The sequence below is a fragment of the Rattus norvegicus genome, chromosome 16 (genome assembly GCF_036323735.1).
Source record: "Rattus norvegicus strain BN/NHsdMcwi chromosome 16, GRCr8, whole genome shotgun sequence".
Classification (NCBI taxonomy): Eukaryota; Metazoa; Chordata; class Mammalia; order Rodentia; family Muridae; genus Rattus; species Rattus norvegicus.
The window spans coordinates 52554164-52570566 of record NC_086034.1 but is presented as its reverse complement, the minus strand read 5'-3'; the positions used below and the strand labels follow the sequence as shown (position 1 = coordinate 52570566).

The following is a 16403-nucleotide window of genomic DNA, read 5'->3' as shown; positions in this document are numbered from 1 at the left end:
AGCGTGACTCTGAGAAGAGCTGTGTAATGGAGTCACCACCAAGTGTCAAGGAAACATGACAAACAGTGTCATGGAAAGTGTGCAGTGCCGAAACAGCTTTTATCAAAACATGACTTATTTTCCTATTGCCAACAACTACATTTAGCTAAGTGGCACGGTCCCAGGGTATCCCCTGGTGGATCCCTAATTGGTTCGAGTGTGGCCAGGGATGGGAGATAACAGTCTGTGTAGTAGCCTCAGGTACGCCCAGACTGCCACTGTCAGCCCCTTGGGGAGTGTGAACTCGTGACTTTCTGCTGGGCTATTATCCTTGGGGTTCTACCTCAGTGTTTGACAGCATTCTGTGGATAGTGGATAAGGACAGTGCTCTGCAGCTTCAGCCTCCCAGGGTTAGAAGAAAGCAACTTAGGCATGGAAAAGCAAAACTGTGAAGTCTTCCAGAGCTGTGTTCTGTCAGGGTCACGTGCAGTCCTGAGAGGCCGACGTGCCACTAGTCCAAATGGAGATATGCTACCTGTCCCATGTATAACATCTACAAAGAGTTCTGAAAGTAGTGTGAGTCAAAAGAATACAAAGTAAGCCAGCAGTAATACTTACGCTGATTAAATGATATAATACTAATTCGGGGATATATTAAGTGAGCAGACTATATGATTAAGTTAGCCTCCTTGTATCATTTTAGCATCAGGATGCAGTTACTAAAAAGACTGCAATTTGCAGAGACAGGAAGACAGTTCTGACAGCGATGTGCTAGCTGGACAAGCATGGTGGCATGGGTTTGGTCCCAGAATACATGTGAAGGCAGCCAGGCATGGTAGCACATGATCAGAATCCTAATGTTGAAGAGGAAGCGGCAGGCAGACGCCTTCAGAGCAGCCAGACCAGAGGACTTGGCAAACTCCAGGTGCACTTCAGGCCAGCGGGGGACTCTGTCTGAAGGAGAGTGGAAGATGCCTTAGAAATGGCCAAGGTTTTCTCTGGCTACACACACACACACACACACACACAGAGAGAGAGAGAGAGAGAGAGAGAGAGAGACAGAGACAGAGACAGAGACAGAGACAGACAGAGAGACAGAGAGACAGGGACAGAGACAGAGACAGACAGACAGAGAGACAGAGAGGCATGTAATGCACCTGCATACATACCAAAATAAATAAAAATTGTATTTAGTTTTGCAGCTTACAAATATAGTGTCTATTCCGTTGTACCAGTGTCTAGATGTCAAGTTCAATGAGGCAGTGACTCTATCTGGTTTTGATGATGTAGTCCCGGGAATGTGGCATGGTCCCCAGACCTGAGAAGCAGTCCGCTGTAGGTCTCTGATGGATGAGGGGGACAAGGTTGAGCAGATGAAGAGGAATTTTCATTTATCTTGATGATCAGTTCTACTCCTTCATCATATTGCCCTGAGGTCTGAGAGGGAAGCAGGAGGTGTAAAACAGCCTACTCACAGGAAAGTCTCCACCCCTGCTCTTCCTGGCTGGCCGCATGGTCCATTTGCCTCACCCATCTCAGCTCGCAGAGGGAACTTTACTGTCTCTAACCCAGAATGCCTTTCTTTCCCCCATAAGATGGCAACTGCCCAGGTTTGTCAACTCACCTTTTCAGACAATACACCTGGAGGCTTTTTTCCAAGCCTCTATTTTTATATTCCCTATCTCACTCCACTCCCTATCACCCTGAACCATCCAACCAAGAAGCAATTCCATTGACTCTCTGTTGCAAAAGAGATTCTGAATGTCTGCCTATTTCCCCACTGTCTCTGATCCCACCTCCATATAAGCTACATCATTTCACCTGACCTGCTTCTCCTACTGGTCCAGCTACTGCTGACATCGCCATCTGATGTTCAGTGAGCTGTTGTTATCCTGATGTAGAAAAACCGGATGCCTGATACAGTTTACTGCAAGAGGATATGGTGATTTTTATCTGTGTTGCACAAATGCCTCAATGCAGAGCACATGGACTATGAGGTAGAGCGGCTGGAGAGATGACTCAGCAGGTGGAAAGGGCTGGCTGCCCTCCCAAAGGGCCCGGGTTCAAGTCCCAACACCCACATAGTGAACCTTTACTGTCTGTAGCTCCAGTTCCAGGGAATTCAATGCTTCCTTCTGGCTCCCATGAACAGCAGACATGCATGAACAGGCAGGAAAAACACTGCCACACAAGAAATAATATAGAATAAAAATTTAAAAAGCCATGGAATGGCAAACAGCTGGAATATACCTCTAAGTGGGCCTCTAAGTCAATGGTTCTCAACCTGTGAGCCGAGACCCCTTTAGCAAACCTCTATACTTAAAAACGGTTACCTTATGACTCATAACAGTAGCAAAACTATAGTTATGAAATGGTAACAAAGACCATTTTATGGTTAGGAGCGCAGCATTAGGAAGGTGGAGAGCCACTGTTCTAAATACATATTGGCCTCCAGGCAGATTTGCAATGGTGGTCTAGGCAGCAATCCAGACGGGAAAGACTGGGGTTTGCTTCCTTCACCCCCGGGAGACTGGAAATGACACCCGCAGCAGGCATGGCCTCATCGCACCCAGGGCTCTCTCAGCTGGGTACATTTGGGGACTTCATCTAGGGTGCTGCCTATTTCAGAAGTAAAACACAGCCCTTGCCTCTTACTTGAAACCTGCAAAACATGAAAACCAGCCTGCAGGATCGCAGGAAAAGGCAGAATTGAGATCACGTATGGAACTAAATTGCATGCGTAGTTTGTACTGAGCTTGCAGTGCTGTAGAGCTGTAGGGGACAGAGACTTGGCTTATTAGAAAGGAAGGGGGCCCTCGAAGTCTGAGCCTTTCCCCTGGCACCTAGGCTAGTTCCTGTGCACAGTGCAGGGATCTTCCTCCAATGTGCATCTTGCAATTAGGTGTGTAAACCTACAACTTCATGCCTCCCCCTTCCTGCTCCTAAACTTTACCTTCTCCTAAGAGATCCTCCTCTCTCTCCTAAGTCCCATCTTTTTAGGGATCTGGTGTAGGCACATGCAGGCCCTACTTTAATGTAAACTGCTAGTCTGATGAGAACATATTTAATATCTATTCCCCACACCGAGATCATTGTTCGTAACCTCTTATTTGTGAAACAGGACCCATGCTCAAGGTCAGCATCACTTGTTTTTGTTTATGTGTATGCACCAACTACACACACTCCTGAGGTCGGGATTTGATATTTTCCCTTTCCTCATTATGCTTTATGCTGAATATGGCATTGACTCAACAGCAAGTGTCTACATTGTTTTTTAATGATTAAAGTATTTTCTAATACTTTTGTGGTTGATTTTCTTGCCTGACTTCACTATTTCATAGCCAAAGGTGGACCACTGCTCTGTAACAGTACTGTTCTGTAAGCGCTGCATGGGCGGTACCCAGCCATGCTTGCTGCCTGGGAGGTGGGGGAGGGGCAGGATCAATGAATGTGATAGATAAATGGAAGGGCTAGCTAGGGAGGGAGGGACACACAGATAGAGTGGCAGGAAGTATTAGAAATTGCCTGCTGAATGTAGTATTGGATCGGAATCTTGACAGCCAAGGAAGGTATAGAGGAGAGGAATGGTACAAGAACAAACCCAGAGCGAGCAAACATCCTGAGTCCAAAGCTTAGCGGGCTAGAGAGGTGGATGAAAGATGGCAAGATACAGAGCAATAGGAATACCACTGACGGCTGAAAATACGCGTGACATTCTCCTGCATCTAATAGAAGACTGATTAGCTCCCTGGAGAGGCGGCCAGCTCATGGTTGCATTTCTAGAGGCTTGCATGGTGCCTGCAGCTCTGAGGTGATGGAGGAACAGTCCATACAGGAGAACTGGCCCTTGGTGGCATCTTCTCCTACGCCTTCCTAGGGGTACTCCATCTATCACATTCTATTGATCGATCTTATTTCTTAAACATGACTTGGCTTTGCTGTTTGCTCCCCCACTTACCCAAACTTTCTCTTTCCATACTCTACCCTCACTGACCTTCCCTCTCTGCTTAAACACAATAACTTGAGACCTTGCATGCTACTCTGCTTAAGATGGCTGTTTGTCTTCATAGAACTCTATGCCCCCCCACCCCCTTCAAACCTCTTAAATCATGGCTTAAAATCTCATTCTCTTTCCCGCAAGAAGCTATACCTGCTGGTGGTCACTGTTAGTCCCTCTAAGCTTCTTTTCTGTTCTGCACATCCCTGCTCACCTCTAGTGTTGGACAAGAAACCTAGGGCCTCGAAGTACCCAGCAAGCATAATGAGTCACACCCTGCCTTGACTATCCTTCCTGCCTGGTCTATCCTTTCTACCCAGTGTCTGTATCCACCTTATATTATAATATTCTGTTGTTAGCTGGATCCCTGGCACATATTTTGCCAGTAAGACTAATCTCATTCTCAACTCTTCAAATGGTTATGATTATTTTTCCATTTCCTGCAAGTTCTCTTAGGCCAATCACAGCACTTGAATGATGCATAACCAACTGTCAGTATTTGTTCAGTGGATAAGCCACTGAGAAAATTAGCCCTGGAACTTTTAGTCATTTCTCAGTAAGCTTTTTTCTTTTTCAGACAGACTCTCTGAGCCCTGACTGTCCTGGAACTCACTCTTCAGACCAGGCTGGCCTTGAACTCATATATCTCTATGCCTCTGCTTTCAAAGTACTGAGATTAAAGGCACACACCCTCACATCCAGCCCAATATGTCTTTCTAGTAACTAGATCTTAGAAACACAACAGAGGAAAAGATCACATAGTAATTGTTTTCTGAACAAGACATTTAGAATGTCATATATACATATACATACACAATACACACACAATATATATATATGTATATATATATATGTATATATATATGAATGAATGACAGGTAAATATCAAAGCGACCAAATCATACAACTGAAGACAAGGGTAGCGGAATGAGAAATGGTCCTCCCAGACCTACTCCAAACTCAGCCCGACCCACATTTCCTGCCACCCAGTCTCCAAAGCAGGAGATTCCAGCTCTTTCCACTCAATGGCTAGGACCTGGGTGGAGCCATCTGTCAGTCCTGTGCCCTTACCTAAGCTTGCTGGGGAACACTGGGAGTGCTGCGCGTTGTCTCTCTGTCCTTCCTCAGCCTTGGACAATGCTGTCTCAGACACTAAAGCCTCCATTCATGCTCCCACTCGGACTGGGTTCATTATTGGCTCTGATCTGTTTTTGCTTTAGAACATTGAAGGGTCTACTGTGCAGCCGGCCTTTACTACCTCACTTCATGAGTCCAAAAGGGATGATTTTTTTATCTATGTGAATTTTATTATTGAGATTGCCTCATTGAATATCAAGTTTTTGAGCGTCATCAGTCGCTTGACCCCCTTTCCTAGCTGGGAGCGTTATATTATTAACCTGACTGCAATGGCAGGTAGCACAGCAGAGAGATCCTCGTTTTCTCTCTCCTGTTAGTGGCTAGGGCACAGGCTCAGAACCCCAAACTGACAACTGAAGATTCCTATGAGGTCACAGCCCCCAGGACAGAGGGCAAGAAGTCTCCATTTTCTCCTCTCTGTTTTATGTTTCTTTCCCTGTCAATTTACTCCTTCTTGGCTATCTACTGTCAAAAAGAAGGACTAGGGTTTCACCTTGATTGTTTATAAACCCCTACCAACCAAATCGGTTTCTATCCTTGTGAGCAAAAGTGGGCTGTCCAATCCCTAAACCAAAAGGGGCACATAGACACCTTAAGCCCAGTTGGACAATAGGGGAGTAACCAGGAGAGGAGAACTTGAGCCCAAATCAAAATCTACATCTGCTTAGAGTTGGTGAAGCCCAGTTCTGGGACACTTTCTGTACCCAAGAAGTTAGTGACATTTGCCATTAAACTTTTACTTTGTGTTGACCTATTGCTTCTCTTTTAGTTCTTTAACCAAAAGAGGAAAACAAGCTACTGCCAGCCGATATCTCATGCCTTGCCCTTTGACTCTTGAGAGTATCCTGAAGACAGTGGGAACACTGGGATTTACTTGTGTCAGCAGCGTCCCTGGGACCCAGCATGAAGGCAGTTACTAAGGAATAAGTCTGCCTTCAGACTAGGCTGTTTCTTTTGAAAGGGTGGCATTAATTCTTCCTACTTCTTGGCCCTCACATGCAGGACCAAATTGTTTAGTTGCTGAAATTCTCCATTTTTCTTCCTAGTGAATTCTGGTTCTACTTAAAACAGTCATTGTGGTGGTCTTGTTCACAGTAGAGAAGCTACTTAGACTCAATGGTTCCTGGACCTACATAGTGCAAAGAAGTAGGCACAAAGTCACTGTGAGTAGATGGAAATGCTGAATGCACTTGAAAAGGAGGTAAATTGGAGCAGACCACTAAAGCAAGAGGCTAGACCATTGTGTGAGTTTGATTATGAGAATAATGGATCGTCTGTGGCAAGTGGTACTACAGTAAGAATAACTGAAAAGACTAATGGTATGGCATCCATACCATTTAATCTCTCCAGATGAATTCCACAGGCTGGGAACTTAGCACATTCTGGCTAACTGAGAGAAGAACTCACAGAAGCAGATGTGAGTCCAAATGACCAGAGCTCCATTAGCTGCTTATGTTTTAAATGGAGAACCATGCTGAGGAATGGCCTGACCAGCATACTGTTCATAAAATGAATTTAAGACATCATGAAACAAAATCAGTATCCCTCGAACATATCTAAATACCCTTCAGCTTCCCAGAGTGAATTTTATAACCAATTTTATTGTGGAAAGTATCAGGGCAAAGTGTAAATTTCTGGTTTCTTTGGAGACTCCAGTTGTGTTATGGGATGTCTTTCTGGAAACTGTCTAATGAGAGGATGTATTGCTGAAGCGAACATATGGGAGGATGTTTTGCTGAGAACAGACATGTGGTGTTTTTCTAGAGGCTGCCTGGAAAGAGAGCGTGTGATGTTTTGCTGGAGTAGATGCTTGAGTGAACACGTGATGTCTGGAAAGGGTGTAAGTATACCCTAACAGACAGTGGATGACAGCGTGGCATTGGTCCCCCTTGCCACTCTTTGCTGGTTTCCGTTGGGCTTTGCTGACATTGGTCCTTGCCATGATGCTATGTGGCACTGATTCACCTTGCCTGCTTCACTGTTCATCGTTTGTTGTGATTTCATAAAGAGAAATGCACCAAAGAAATTCTTGTGATTTCTGGTGACTTCTTGCCAATTCCTCAGACTTTGACTGATTGGCAAATCTTTTCGTCTTCCGGATTGAACATCTATTGCTGATTTGTGTCAACTGAACCGCTGATATCCTGACAAAGACGATTGGAATCACCCAAAAGAACTATTTCTAAACAGATCCGCATCCCCTTTGCCCTATTAACCTTTCCTTTATATTACCTCTGGCAGGTGGTGGGCTAGAAGGGAGGTTAAAGCGTTTAAGTACCCTTATTAAAGAAGGTTGTGAAAAATCTGAACCTACATCCATGTTTATCTCACTGAACTAATTTTGAAATCAATATAAAAGTTAAATATGTGAAGGCTAAATATATTCTATTTAATTTTGACTACCCTTGAATATCCTTTATGAGGACTTGATTTTAATAGTCAAGGAATAGGATGTTTGCTCAGAGATATGTGGGAGACAGACAAGGGTCAGACTTTGATCACATGACCAGAGTGATGTAAGTATCAACAATGCCATGTCTTGTTAGTGAGCTAATTAGGAAAAATGTTTTGTGCTAAAAAAATTTTTAGGAGAGATTGCAATGTGCTGATAAATGGGCACTAGGCTATCATACTGTTACCCTCTGAATTCTTCTATTGTGTTCAGGACACTTCATGGCAAGGGCCAGGTGCTTATAAATACATGTATATACCTTTATATGACAGCGTCTACCAAATAGTAATTGCTTGGTAGGTATTTTTAAGCGAAGACATGGCATCCAAAATTTGAGATGTAACTTTTAACCCATTACTGATTACAAGAAACTATGGGTGATTACAGCATGTCTTGGAGACTGGGGTGGAGAGAAGCCACCCAAGCGTCTTGTGTGGCAGGCACTTGACAACCCCCAGTGACAGCTGTCATTCTGTATCATTTCCAGATGTAAAAACCAACGTTCAGAAAGATTAGTCAGAGGATACAGAAGAGGAAGAACCCGGCCTTGAACTTAGATTTTTATCAGTCCAGCAGCTCCCTGGATTACTATTCTAATTTACCAAGGGCCTTAACTAGGAACCTAAGAACCCTAAAGGTTTCATATTGTAAATGCTTATGAGGAGAGATTCTGTGTAGAGGTTTGGTCTTTCGCTATGTATTGTAATGATAAAAAGCTGGTTGTCCTCAGGGATGAGAGAATCTGCACATACACAAGTATGTTATGTAACCTTGCCCCCCAAGTCACCTCTGATTGGTGAATAAAGATACCTACAGTTTGTAGCTGGGAAGAGAAGAGATAGGAAGAATTTAGGATTCTAGGCTTGGGGTCTGAGGAGAGACCACAAGGAGAAAGTAAAGAGAAGGGAAGACACCTGGAGTAAGGGTTCCTAAGAACTGGCCATGAGGGTGGCCAGTTAGAGTAAGAATGGCCCACAAGAAACATGGCAAGTCATAACTTGGGTTATTGATGGGGAGTTAAAAACTAATAGCTTATAGGGTAGGCTTATTATAAATATTAAAGTTGTGTGTCTTTTATCTGGGAACTGAATGACCAAAGGTGGGGTAGAAACCTCTGACTGAGATTAAATATTTTCTACAACAGTTCTGAGTTTTTCTTCAAATTTTCAGGGAGGCCCATAACTTTCAGAAGGTAAAGATGTGGGCTGTGCCTAGTCCTAGTGCATTGAGAAGGATGAGGAGGAGGAAGAGGAAGTAAAGGAGAAAAGGAAGAAAAGTAGAAAAGGAGGAGGAAGAGGAAGAGGAGGAAGAGGAAGAAGAGAAAGAGGAAGGTGCACATGTGGGTAGCTCTGCTTACCCACAATGCAGCATTCCCCCAAGCTAATATGACAACTTTAGGATGCTCTAGTAGTCTACCTCTTCAGGGATTTAAAAAGAAAAGTCATGTCCCAAGTCCTACTCATGTCATTGTATTTAGAGCCATATTCAACTCTGAGACGCTCGAAACATTAGTGTGTGCGTGTGTTTGTATATGTGTTTTGGGGCGTGTGGTGTTAGATAGGCCACAGGGACAGAACTGGATCTTATAGCAATCTCTGTAGCTTGGTAATGAGCTGCTGTAATTCGGGGAGTGAAACCCATGGACCTGAGACTCCAGGAGCAGCGTCAGAAACATCACTGATGGATTAAGGACTATATCAACTTGGATCTAAATTTCTAGGTCACCATCCTTCCTGCATAGAAGATAGAGGTGGAGAATTCTGGTTTTGGTCATTTACACATTCTCAGTATTTCTAGAATGTTCACTGCTACCAACTAGGCATAATGATAAGCAGCTCTGTGTAACAGGACATCAGGTAGATTCTATATGTGTGTGTGCTATACACACATGTGACCACAGCTCAACATGACAAGTTCTACACTAGCACCATAATAAAGTGCTTCAGGCATACTTAGAGGCAAGAGAGCTTGTATCTGGGGGATGGGGTGAGAAGCAGTTTAATTGGAGGTGACTTGGCAGTTCAATTACATAAATACCAGAGGAAGCATCAGGCCTTGCATGGGCTTGGGTGCAGAAAGAATCTAGACTCAGACAATCATCAAAATATACTGTGAACGAGCCCCAAAATGAGCCCACGGGTTAGAAGTAGTGAGACGGCAACCTGCCACATGCAACGAGAGCAATGTGTCTGGAGTGCCGAGTAGCCATGCCCTGGAAATAAGAATGCTGTGGGGAAAGTGACGCATGATTTAAGGGTGGGAGGGGAAATAAGGAAGATGCACAGAGTCAAAGTCCTCCTCAAAAGGAGCAATAGAGTATGACATTTATAGAGCATCCTCTAGGAAGCAAGCCCTGTGCTGGGCTTCGGAAACACTCACCGAACAAGCCTTTGAGGTGAGCACTCTTACCATAGTTGGTATACTCTCAGATATGGATTTTTCTGAGTTTAGTGCCCATGAGGTCAGGATGTGTGGTTTGCAGAGTGACACTCTAATGCCTTTTTCTGGTAGCTATGTTTGCTTAGTCCTTTGCTATACAGATTTTTAATTGATCATGTCATTTGGTTTCACCAACGGGGACAGAGCAAAGGCTTGAAGATTGTGTAATGACATCGGTCCTCGGTGCTCTGTTTGGAGCTCTGAAGACTCCATTTGAGCATGCTTCATCCATGGGACTGATGGGATGGCCATGTGGAGAACAGAAGGACTTTGGCAAACATCAAACGGGTAAAGGCCATTCTAGAACTTCCACCTCAGATAAGCTTATATCGGATAGCATCTGCTCGAGTAAGCCCCGGAGAGACCAACAAGGAACCATTTGACCAAAGTATAGCCCAAGAACTAACTCACAGAATGAGGAAGTAATAAATGACTGTTTTAAACTAAGTTTTGGTGTGATTTGTTACAGAGCAAAAGTTAACTGATGTAGTGTAAATCTTCTGGCTGATAATGTATAGTAATTAAAATGTACAGCACCTATTTTCTTTGTCGGGGTTGCATTAAATAACAGTGCCTCTAATAATTCCAATTTAGATTTAATACAATGAAGTTTTAGATTCACTTAGTTGATTAAAAAATGCCTAGGGATTTGAATTTCTTAAGCCTACAAATATGCCTCTCTCTCTCTCTCTCTCTCTCTCTCTCTCTCTCTATATATATATATATATATATATATATATATATATATAGTAGTCTGACACTAAACTCTAGGCTTCTAAACCCACATCTAGCTGAGGAGGGGAACAGCAAATGAACCGGTTGCCAAGAAATTAGGGATAGATAAGAATGCGTCCCTTAAATGACCTTGCAAAGGGTTGGAAAGATCAAGAGTTTACAGCCTCTCTTTTTACACTGACTAAAATCTTTATGTCACCTCAAGGTAAGGAGGTAGAGTTCTGTGAGGTTCAGGGTGAGAGGTGGGAAGCCTGGCCTAACAGAGATTTGTGTTGGGGCAGAAATGCAGTTCCTGAACATGGAGGGAGGCTAGGAGAGTTGGTGGACTCTGACCAAGGTGGAGGAGAGAGATATCCAGGGAAGTTATTGCCTAAGCAGCTGCAGTCGAGCTCTCCCACATAAAGCTCCTGAAGACCTTTAGTCAAGTGCATTAAAGAACAAAAGACTTGTGAAGGAAGGCAGGGTGCTGGCTTGATTAGAGCCACAGAGGCATGATTGACAGCTATCAGTAGCTATAAAACGAGCACAAAAGCCTTATATCAGCAATCCAAACAGTGGTCCAAAAATGATACAATAGGATTTGCCAACTGGAGGGGCCATCGCTCAGTGGTTAAAGGGATTTGCTGCTAAGCCTCACAGTCTGAGTTCGATCCCCAAAACCCATACATTAGAAGGGGGAAACCTACTTTCCCAAGTCGTCTGCTGAACTCTATGCACATGCTGTGGCCTGTGTGGAGCAGAGATCAGTTTTGGAACCCAGCTGAGGAGAACCAGCGTTGCACACACTTCTTCAGGTTTGAGGAGCAATATCTATGGGATTTGCATGAACAGGGATGCCTTCATGACTACTCCATCCACTCTGTCTACTCATCAAATGTCCTGGCAGGAGATTAAAGGTCAAGAACCATCCCTCCAAATTAGCTTGTCATCTGGAAGGCATCTGGGAGTGGGGTAAAAGAGAAATGGAATGAAACCAGCATACTCAGAAAGTATAGCAGGGATAGGTCTTCCAATTGGCACCCATTTAAGGAGGAAAATAAAGGATTTGGTTCTTACCCAAATCCAAGCAAAATAGCAAAATTCTCAATGGAAAAATGCCAGCTGGGTACAAATGGCTTATATAATATGGGCATGCTTCTCCAAGCCTGACCACCTGAATTTACTCCTGAAAGTACTGTGATAGAAGTAGAGAAATGACTCTTAAGAGCTTGTCCCCTGACGTCCAAATGTACCATGGCATTCTCCCCTTTCCCGTACAAAACAAAATGCAAACAAGACAAAACAAAACAACAAAACCTTCTATCAAGGACTGGAAAGATAACTCAGGGGTAAGAGCTCATAAAGTCATGAGTTTTTCCCAGTCACCATGACACACACTCACAGGCAGGCACACACGCACAAATGTATTCTGGATGTAGAGAGGCAGGGGAGGTAATTATTAGCTTTCCTTTCAACATGTCTACCATCCTGATCTAATCATGAGCCAAGTGTTAGGCAAATGTCCACAGAATGTTCTCTAAAATACCTGGTGGTGTCCTTCAAAGTTGAACATTATAAACAAGAAAATCTCAGCATGCGTGGTGGCACATGCCTTTTTCAGTCTCAGGACTGGGGAGGGAGAGGCAGGTAGATACGCCTCTGGTTTATAGAGGAAATACATTCCAGACTGGCCCAGGCTACATAGTAAGACTATGTCTCAAAAGCAAAACAAAAACAAACAAAAATCCAAGGGTTTGTCACAGCCTGGAAGATGCTAAAGGGACATATATCTTTTATATATATTATATCTAATATGGTGTCACGGCTGATATCCCAAGAAGGGTATAACACTGAGGAAATCTGAGCATTGGATAAAACTTAGATGTATTTCGAAACTAGTTTCCTGATAGTGATAAATATGTTGTACTAAGGTACAGTCTCAGTCAGAGTGAAGACTGGGTAAGGGCACTGTCATTAGGCAAATGTCAACAGAATGTTCTGTAGAACCCCTGACTCTGCAACTTTTCTGTAAACTGAAAACTGTTCTAAGTAAAACTCACTAAAAACCTCCTAAAGATGACATTGATCGCCATACAAAGGGGAAACTTAATAGTCAGGCAGGGAGAGTTTTTTTTTTTTTTTAAATTTAGATTCTTTTTAACTTTGTGAAATTTTTGGCACAATTATGTGAAATTTTTCTTTGCCCATTTCCCTACTGTTGTGGCCTAAAAGGACACAGATGTTCTAAATTTGTATTATACCATGATTTGTTCTCTCATTCAAAAGAAGTACTCACTTTTGGTTGATTTTTTTTTTTTTAATTTTGTTTTGGTTTTGAGACAGCTTTGGCTGACCTAGAACTCACTATGTAGACTAGGTCTCAACTTGTACTCACTTGCTTTGCCTCTTTAAAGGTGTGGCCCCCATGCAAATATTCACTTTCATATCCAGCTTTTTATTTGCAATTTTCTTAAAGGGGCCTCTGGAATTGCATAAGCTTCAGATTCTCAAAACCCCCATGCACCATTGACTGGCACTGATCACATAAGAATAGCCAGAAAAAGTCCAATTAAGCAACTGACTATCACTAAGTACAAACACTATATGCCATGTCTTACAGAAGCGTGTGAAGAGTTGGGACACCTTCTGAGGATTTATGGGTGTGCTGCATAGTTTTATGTCAACTTGACACAAGCTAGAGTTATACAAAAGGAGGGAACATCCGTTGAGAAAAATTCTTCTGTAAGATCCAGCTGTTTTTTAATTAGTGATTGACGGGTGAGGGCCCAGTCCACTGTGGATGGTACCATGCCTGGGCTGTTGATCCATAGATGACACAACAGTGCAGTGGGTGACCATAACGAAACTTCAGACGTGAGGCCACTGTCAATCTGCCAATTAGCCTTTCCCCCAGAGAACTTCATCTCTGCTTAGTTTCTCTGGAAGACTGATCAGTTAGTTGGTTTTTAACAGATGTAGATGGGAATATAGCTGAAATTAGCCATATTTAAAAAAAAAATCAGGTCAAAATGTAGCAGAGGCTAAGCAACTGAAGAGACTCCAGCTTCCACAGAGAAATCGCCCAATCAACTCCTCTGTGCTTGGCTCTCTATAAATTGTCACACTCATGCATTCAGCTGTGCTGGTCTGAATAGGAGTGCTTCCCCCATGGGCTCATAGTTTTTAAATGGGTGGTCATTAGGGAGTGGAGCTATTTAGCAGGGATTAGGAGGCATGGCCTTGTTGGAGGAAGTGTGTCTGTCACTGGGCTGCATAGCTCTGGAAAAGGACTGTACTACAGAACCTAGAGAATTCTGGGGGCAGCCCTGAGCTGGAAATTAGATCAAAATGGGCTTAGCCTCCAGTGACATGGCTAAATGCATGGAGATATATAGACCCACTATGGTGCCTCTCTCTGGAAAATGCTAAAGCATGCCAAACACACTTGCTTTTCTGTGGCAAGACCAAGATGAAGAGATAAGACATTGGCATCCCGCACCGGGTTCCCACATGTAAACATTGGCTGGCAGGGGGCCTGGATTTACAATGCCACTTCTGCTATCAGTCAGGTCGGCCATCTGAAGACTGAAGGAATTAACTCAAGGACCAGTAGAAGCGTTACCGTTTGAGATTTACCTATCCTGCAGTAAGTGGATTTATGTTAACGCAAAATAAAAAGGAAAGGAGAAAAATAGGTAATATTTGCAGGTGAAGAGAGAGACTCAAAGAAGCCAAGAGGTAGTCAACTGAAAATGAATGGAGTCTATTTCTTTCTCCTTATAGACAGGAAAGCATAGACCTGGAAGATAGCATCTCAAGGACCTAGAAGACCCAGTTGCTACAGAGCAGTGGTTTTCAACCTTCCTTAGGCTGCAACCCTTTAATACAATTCCTCATGTTGTGGTGACCCCCAACCATAAAATTATTTTCGTTGCTACATCATAACTGCAATTTTGCTACTATTATGAATCACAAGCATGTGGTTTTTGGTGGTCTTAGGTGACCCTGTGAAGGGGGTCTTTCAATCCCCCCCAACCAAAGAGGTTGTGACCCCCAGGTTAAGAAGTGCTGCTATGAAAGCTGTTGTTGTGAGGGTTACCTCTCACCAGCATTGGACAAGGAGCCTTGGACTGCACAGGAGGAAAGCCAGAAACACCCAGAAAAAGTAATTATTACTTGCTGAGTCAGCTTGAGTATCCTTGTGACTAGAGGGGATGAATCATCTCCCAAGAGTATAGGTCTCTGTGGTTGTAAAGACAAGGTCCAGAAGCAGATGATCTTAAATTCCAAGCTCAGTCTCACCCTTTCTTACACCTAACTCTGCCCTTCGGTTTTCTGTTCTGCAAAAGAGGACCAGTGGCGGTACCACCTCATAGGGTTACGAGTATTAGAGTTTGTGAATGGCGTCACCTAGTAAATGATATGTTGTTTGAGGTGTTCTGGCAATAGTTGTCCCTCAAATTTAAGTCAGTATTAGAAAACCTTCCTACCTAGTGCTGGGAGCAAACCCTACTGTACCTGGATGACTGGCTTCAAGCAATAGCAAAGTAGTGTGCAGTTGGTGAACCTGGGAACAATTATGTCGCCCCACCCCACTTCATTCAAAATGTTAGTGTGATCTACGTCTGAACTTGGCCGCACTGACGAGTTCTGGATACTGAACAACAGTGACCATTCTAGTGTTTGACCTTTAAAAGGATTATATCTTAAATTTGGAATATATCCAAGATTTTTTATGACATTAGGAGGAGGGCACATGTGCACATGATGCTCGTGTCTGACTGTGTAACATGCATGAGCCTTTTACCCAATGAGTCATCTTACTAGCCTTGCGTTGGCCTTTGGAAGCCCCTAAAAGGTCATCTCAAGGGATCTGTCAAGTCTGCAGAGCCAAGGCTGGTCAGGGCAGACAAGCCTTTAAAACTTGGCAAGTGGACACTGTCCTTGAGCAACGTCTAGTCTGCTTTTCACTCTAACCACACCAGGGCCTGGGCTGTCCAGAGATGTCTCCTAGCCAGGACATTGCAGAAGTCCAGTATTCCTAGCCAAGGACAGTGGTGAAACTTGGTGTGGGGACCGTGGTGAAACTGGATTAAAGGGGTTCGTGTATATCTGTGCTAAAAAAAAGATGGGACGTCTTAAGCTACCATGGTCCCTCCAAGCAGAGAGGCCATGCCAAGAAGTCAGCTGGGTAGAATGTTAAAGATGAAGAGCTAAAGGGCACCTGCGACATCCCAAAACATTACATTATCAGGGTTCGGGAGACTTTCAGATTTACCCTTTGCCCTACCTCAGAATCGTTGTGAAACTAGAGGGCAGTTTGGGTGACTTTAGTGGCTTTTGCTTGCTGACAGCCATGCTCTTGGACCTGGGGGAGGCCACGCCTACCTTGCGGCTTTCGAGGGAGAGGCGGAGTCAGCACAACCTGAAGAAGGACTGGGCCTTGAGGAGGCGTGGCCGGAGGAGAAGGATTAAAGTTGATGGGCGTGGCCTGAGAGGAGCGGCAGGTCTGAGGGGCTGGATCAGACAGGAGAGGGCGGGGCTTGGGAGGCGGGAATGCCGCCGCTGGGGCGGGGCCTGGGAGGAGCGGTGGGTGTGATGGGGCGGGACGGGCTCGACCTGTGCGACAGGAGGGGCGGAGCTGGCGAGGGGGAGTGGTCGCGCTAAGAGATGGAGCGGGGAGGA

The 16403-nt window shown here is 44.1% G+C and overlaps 1 long non-coding RNA gene across 3 annotated transcripts; it reads right to left on the bottom strand.

Moving 5' to 3' along the window:
• Positions 1-602: 602 nt before the first annotated feature.
• Positions 603-16376, bottom strand: LOC108348397 (uncharacterized). Of its 3 annotated transcripts, XR_005494697.2 has the most exons (4): positions 16107-16376; positions 1806-1906; positions 1187-1416; positions 603-933 (listed from the first exon to the last, which is right to left on the bottom strand). It is a non-coding gene; the product is annotated as an uncharacterized LOC108348397 (long non-coding RNA). The 3 variants fall into 3 exon arrangements; XR_001841628.3 differs by lacking the exon at positions 1806-1906; XR_005494698.2 differs by lacking the exon at positions 1806-1906 and having other exon boundaries at positions 603-929.
• Between the last annotated feature and the right edge of the window lie 27 nt (positions 16377-16403).